The following is a 7,077-nucleotide window of genomic DNA, read 5'->3' on the forward strand; positions in this document are numbered from 1 at the left end:
ACCTTGGTATCACACCAGCTAAAAAAAAATATGATCAGAAATTCACTTATTTCATAAATATAAAAGTGTGAAAATTTATGGACTTTCATTTTTTTGTAATTTTAATTAAGTTTTAAAAATTTTAGCAACTCTGTGTTCCCCACTGCAGCACAGAGAAGCAATATGGTATTGTGATTAAGAGTGGTTAATCAAACTGTCCTGGGTTCAAATCCAGGTTCTGTGCCATCTGTGTAATCTTGAATAAATTACTCATCTCCACTTGCCTCCGGTGTAAAAATAAGAATAACGTTTATCTCATAAGGTCATGTAAGGAGTAGCTTGCAAAGCTCAGAGCTTCAAGTAAGAAGTGGGCCTAAAAACCCAATTCTGGCCTCATTTACTCTCATTTGTTTACTCTTTTTTAGGTCTTCAAGCAGCAGCCCAAGGAAGGAGAAATAAGGACACACATTTTTGGCTGGATTAGTAACATCTTTCCTTTGTCTTCATCCACCAGTGTTCTCGGTACACTGAAATGAAATAAGAAATTTTAAAAATCGTATTTTCCATGTCAGAAGCTATTACATCATTCCATTTGCAATAACATACTTTAATCTTCTCCAGGTTTCATAAATTCTTGGGACAACTATAACAAATGATATTTGCTTGGAAAGCTAAAGAAGAATGCATAGTTAAATTTTTCAAAGTATGACCCCCATTACACTCATACTGAAGGAGAAGCTAAGTGGTTGAATTGGAAGGATAGGCGATAATATTGCTATGCTTCTGAAAGAGTAACCATTCAGGAAATATTAGGAAATCTTAGTATTTGGATCCAAAGCCCTTGCCAAGAGACCTTGGCAGATGCAGCGCAACAGTCCTTTATTAGATGTGTCAGTCTCAGCTGCACACATATCTTTATAGTCAAGATGTAAACGCTCCTCCTGTAGTCACAATGGAGATAAGTGCTGAAAAACCTCTAGAGACAGGCTATTTCACAACTAGTGAGATTCCCTGGACCACCCATGTAGAATCTCCTTCGTTTTATTGAGGTTTCCTCCCAATATACTCAGGTAATTGATTTTTTTTGATTTTTAAAATTAATTCCACATTAGATTCTGTATTACTATGAACCACACTACCGTTTATGGAGAATTAACATCTGGTTACAAACAACGGTCTCATTGTTTTAACCTCATGTGGGCTTACAGGATTAATGGGAAATTCACTGAAACCAACACTTCCTTATTCTGTTTAAGGATTATCAAAGATTTATGAATTCATTTTATAAAATTTCCATCCTTAACCACACTTTTTAAACACCTTCTAAAAATCAATTACCTCATTTTCAATTAATTAAGCCAATTAAACAATGAAAACTGTTCACGTGATGATGGCTCCACAGTTAACACATTTCAAGAAGCTGTTTTGCCTTTCACATATCTTCTGTTACACGCCAAGTACTAATCTCTACCCCGATCTTCTCTATATTAATCCTAATTTTTAAAGGTAGAGACCCATACATTACATCTTAATATGTATTTTTTACATTTAAATTGTAGTCAAGCTTTTTAAAAATTATATCATAGTAAAATGCCTATTTTGCCATTGAAACAGTTCCAATATGACACTAACGTACGAAAGCATCCTTATGAACCCCACAAATACGTACAATTATTATTCGCCACTTTAAAAAAGTAAAGAAAAAAGAGCACTTAGCGTTTCAGCAAATCAAGTCTTGTAAGTAATGCAAATATTGTCTTCTAGCTTCCCAGAAAGTGTGGAACATTGGCCTTCCTTTTCAGATTCATGCGAAAGCTTGGTAAGTATTATTCTTAGATAAATGAGATAGACGAGTGTTCTAAGCTCATCTTTTTGCTCCCAAATCTGGAGAGATAATGATGCCTACTTACGCTCAGATACACTGGGTCATATACCTTCACCAGATCACAAAGCCCAGGTCAGATACATATGTGTGATGGTGTGTTATTTTCTACCTAGAAAATAGCTATCATTCCATCAGCCTTCAGTGTGTTTCTTCTAGGGGCATAAAAGGTAAGATGGCAAGGATGCCTAATGCTGAACACTAAGTGGACAAGTGACCTCCAGCAGGTTAGAGTAGCATAAAAGAAGGTTTAGTTAGTCGTGAAAGGAGCTAGAAGCCAACAATATTTATTTCCTAGCTATGTTACTCTCCTAGCCTCAATTTACTCTTACATAAACAGAGTGAAATCAACACGACTGACTCACTAGAGCAGAAGAGGGTGCAATATATAGGAGGGCAATGATTTAGACCAGGCAGAAGAATGGGCTTGAAGAAGTCTTTCCCAGGGTAGTTGATACTTTAAGAGAGGCATAGGACTCACCTGGGTGAAGAAGATTTTGAAAGAAAGGTGGCTTAGACAGAAGGGATAGTGAATGTGCTGGGTTATTGTGAGGATTCATGGGATAATCAAAATATTTATACCACATTGTGCTTGGTCCTTAACTGTTAATACGTTCGCTCTTTAGTCCAACAAGGCAGATGCCTAATCCAACAAGAAAATGTTTGCTTTTGGCAAATGTGCTGCCAGCGACATTCCTAGCACTCAACAGAAGAGCACCTTAGAACTATGGAAAGGCATGTCAAGCCAGCTGCACTAGTGTATGACCTCTGCCATTGCACACAGCCCTGCACTTAGGAGGTTTCTAAACTTGTTAATGCTTTGCTATTGCTGTCTTAAAATTCTTAATAATTTTGAATAAAGCAACTCACATTTTCATTTTTCACTGGGCCCCACAAATTACGTAGCCAGTCCTACTTATGCTATCAGATAATCCCAATTTGTGTAAATCAGATGGATTCACATTCTGGTTTTCTTACTTCCTAGCTTCATGAACTTCTAGGAGCTTTAATGACAGAAATGTCAAAATTTTTTACTCATTTGTGACGATCAAATATATTTTGATTATAAAACTAATTTTTATTTTTTAAAGTATTACAGAAACAGAGAGAACAGTAGTCAGTCAGCTACTGAGATTCTTGTTTATTTAAAAAAATTCACTATTTGGAATGATTTCAAATATCTGGAAATTAGTACATGCCTACTGCCATTTCCTCTCTCTTCTTCTCCTTCTCTTTTTCTCTGTTCCTATTCTCTCCTTTGCAATTGAGCTTATAGTATATGCTAAATACTGTACTGAGTGCCAAAAACACAGATCCAAGCAGACACAGTCTCTTCTCTTGAGGAGCTTATACTTACATAGAAGAAATAGAAACAGAAACTGACAAGGTTGGTGAAGTGTAATAGAAGTGTAATAGGCATTTCATAGAAAAAGCACAGGGTGCAATAAGAATACACAAGAGAGCAGTAGCTAAGATTTGGGGAGGTGATGTGAGTGGAAGTAGCTCTGGGAAGTCTTTCCCAAGAGAGTTAATAATTCAAGAAAGGGACAGCATTTAGATGAAGGAAGGAGGCGTTGGAAGGAAGGTGTTTTAGGCAAAAGAGAAATTGTATGTGCAGTCATAAAAGCTTGAAACACATGTTTCTTATGAGAAAGCACAAGTAGTTCTATTTATCTGTGTCAGAGATGCATGTGGAAGAGTGAAGAATGAGGAGGCTGGAAAGGGAAATAGGCAAAGGCCAGATCCATGGGTATTATAAGGGGTAAATCAGAGTTGTAAATTCACCCTGAATGTTCCTTGAAAATTATGAAAAGGTAATGAAAGTAGAGAGATGATATGGCTAGATAACAGTATAGAGATGAATGATAATGCAACTTAGATAAGAAATATTTGTGGAAGAACAGCTGACTCTAGTGATACTATAGAGTGGAAATTCACAGCAAGCTTCAGGCCCTCAAGAAATATTTTATGGAGCAACTATTAGGGAGCAAGTACTTTGTTACGTTCAGAGAACACAGAGATAACTAAGATAGATCCCCTCTTCTCCAGAAGGGTGGAAAGCAAGGTAGTGCAGTGAGCATGCTATTCCCATGATATTGAACAGAAAGGGGGCCCCCAAACTTCCTAAGGGACATAGAGAGTCTTTTGCAAAAGAGCTGACACTAAGTCTCAGAGGAATGTCCTGAATTGAGACTTAAAAGATTAAAGGAATTAATCAGACACAGGATGAGGTAATTAGAAAGAAGGAAATATTCTAGGCAAAGAAAGTAACATACGCAAAGAAAAAGAAATGAGAACTTATATAGACAGTGCAGAGTCCGGGGCGAGGTGGATAAGAGACTGAACTGGAACAGTAATTGTAGAGATGAGGCATAAAAAGGAAAGCCAGATTTATGGAATGTTTAGGAAGCATTAGCATGACTTTGTCATTGTTTGGATGTGAGAAGTGATGGAGGTGGAACAATGAGAGGAGATTTCTTTTCCACCTCGCCTCTTTTACCCCTTAACTGCCAACAACCATAGACGATTTCCCAAGCTATTAATTTTAGCTAAGTTTTCCTCCTCAGGCTATGTTTTAGGAGGAGAATCTGTGGTATAAATCTACAATCACTGTAAATTAATATAACTACAGTCACACTACTGTTTAACTTGATTCCAAAACAGATACACTTGGAATCCCAGCACAAACTCGGTCTTTCAAATATAGCTCCAGACATAGTCATGGTCAACATGTCCCCTTGTCAAACAACAACTACTTACCATCAACTTAATACATGACATACAAGGCATAAAGATATCTCCTTCCTCAAATCAAATTCAAGTGGTTCTGAGACGTGACAGCGTGCTGGCAGTCCTCACAGCCCTCGCTCGCTCTCGGCGCCTCCTCTGCCTGGGCTCCCACTTTGGCGGCACTTAAGGAGCCCTTGAGCCCACCGCTGTCATGTGGGAGCCCCTTTCTGGGCTGGCCAAGGCCAGAGCCGGCTCCCTCAGCTTGCAGGGAGGTGTGGAGGGAGAGGCGCGAGCGGGAACCAGGGCTGCGCGCGGCGCTTGCCGGCCGGCTGGAGTTCCGGGTGGGCGTGGGCTTGGCGGGGCCTGCACTTGGAGCAGCCGGCCATGCCGGCCCCCGGCAATGAGGGGCTTAGCACCTGGGCCAGCAGCTGTAGAAGGTGTACTGGGTCCCCCAGCAGTGCCAGCCCACTGGCACTGCGCTCGATTTCTCACGGGGCCTTAGCTGCCTTACCACGGGGCAGGGCTCGGGACCTGCAGCCCGCCATGCCTGAGCCTGCCACCCCCTCCATGGGCTCCTGTGCGGCCGGAGCCTCCCCGATGAGCGCCACCCCCTGCTTCACGGCGCCCAGTCCCGTGGACCACCCCAGGGCTGAGGAGTGGGAGTGCACGGCGCGGGACTGGCAGGCAGCTCCACCTGCAGCTCCGGTTCGGGATCCACTGGGTGAAGCCAGCTGGGCTCCTGAGTCTGATGGAGATGTGGAGAACCTTTATGTCTAGCTCAGGGATTGTAAATGCACCAATCAGCACTCTGTATCTAGCTCAAGGTTTGTAAACACACCAATCAGCACCCTGTGTCTAGCTCAGGGTTTGTGAATGCACCAATCAACACTCTGTATCTAGCTACTCTAGTGGGGCCTTGGAGAACCTTTGTGTCCATACTCTGTATCTAACTAATCTGGTGGGAATGTGGAGAACCTTTGTGTCTAGCTCAGGGATTGTAAATGCACCAATCAGCGCCCTGTCCAAACAGACCACTAGGCTCTACCAGTCAGCAGGACGTGGATGGGGCCAGACAAGAGAATAAAAGCAGGCTGCCCGAGCTAGCAGTGGCAACCTGCTCAGGTCCCCTTCCACACTGTGGAAGCTTTGTTCTTTCGCTCTTTGCAATAAATCTGGCTACTGCTCACCCTTGGGGTCCACACTGCTTTTATGAGCTGTAACACTCACCGCAAAGGTCTGCAGCTTCACTCCTGAAGCCAGCGAGACGACGAGCCCACCGGGAGGAACGAACAACGCCAGATGCTCTGCCTTAAGAGCTGTAACACTCACCACGAAAGTCTGCAGCTTCACTCCTGAGCCAGCGAGACCACGAGCCCACCAGAAGGAAGAAACTCCGAACACATCTGAACATCAGAAGGAACGAACAACCCCAGGCGCGCCACCTTAAGAGCTGTAACACTCACCGTGAGGGTCCACGGCTTCATTCTTGAAGTCAGTGAGACCAAGAACCCACAATTCAGGACACAGTTCCACTGTAGAATCACAGAATTTCGGGTTGGAAGGCATCTTAATAGTTATAGAATCCAAATATTTGGGACACTTTCTGCAATTTGAATTTTGTATGCACAATTTTCATGAGGTCAACAGGCTAGACAGCAAGACAACTTACCACTTGCTTGGATACGTTTTTCTTTAAGTCCTAGTTCTGAGAAATAAAATGATTGGAGGACCTGAGAACAATAAAATATGACTACTGATTTCATAGCCCCATGTACTTTCAAATTCACTTTCCTATGTTGTCAAAGCAAGGTTGATTTTTTTCCCTCCTCATTTAAATGTTTCTCATGCTTTTTGGTGTAAGAATTATACTAAAATGAAATTAGTCACTGCTTGTTTTTGCCTGGCTTCTTTGACAGGAGAAAAGAACACAGACTGAAAGGAATATAAATCCAAAAGAATGAGTGAAATGGGAATACACAAGGCATGAGCAATAAGACTGTTCTGTCAGAAACAATGAGAATAACTGCTCTACAGCTTACAAACCAGAAACTTACACGTTGTATCTCATTAAATTTTACTTTGAATATTGAGAACATTCAGTACAGGGATAATATTTAAAAGTCATGACTCCAGAGGTAGAACCAGTTGATGAATAAATAAAAACTTCTAATCAAAACATAATTTATCTATTATGTACAGGACAGGCCAAAATCTTGTTTTGCCTCCTGGAAAATTATTTACAAGAAAATGATTGCTTAGAATGTTCCTTCTTTAGGAGGCCCCCAAAATCTCTAAATATAGATGGTTACATAAACTAATTCAACCTAGAAAACAAGCGCACCCCCCACTTATGTATACACGTCTTACCAGATTTATAACCTATACTATTTGGAGCAAGGAAAAAGGATTTACATATTGAAGCAAAAGGAAAATTATAATTTTTTTATTATTTGATAAGACAGTCATAAATTTCTGACATAAACACA

General features: G+C 41.0%; 1 long non-coding RNA gene across 1 annotated transcript; it reads left to right on the top strand.

The window, feature by feature from the left end:
* Positions 1–268: 268 nt before the first annotated feature.
* LOC115832915 lies at positions 269–6,686 on the top strand. The gene is made up of 3 exons (XR_004028317.1): positions 269–501; positions 1,744–1,798; positions 6,508–6,686. It is a non-coding gene; the product is annotated as an uncharacterized LOC115832915 (long non-coding RNA).
* The last annotated feature ends 391 nt before the right edge of the window (positions 6,687–7,077 follow it).

The sequence above is a fragment of the Nomascus leucogenys genome, chromosome 23, assembly GCF_006542625.1.
Source record: "Nomascus leucogenys isolate Asia chromosome 23, Asia_NLE_v1, whole genome shotgun sequence".
Taxonomy (NCBI): domain Eukaryota; kingdom Metazoa; phylum Chordata; class Mammalia; order Primates; family Hylobatidae; genus Nomascus; species Nomascus leucogenys.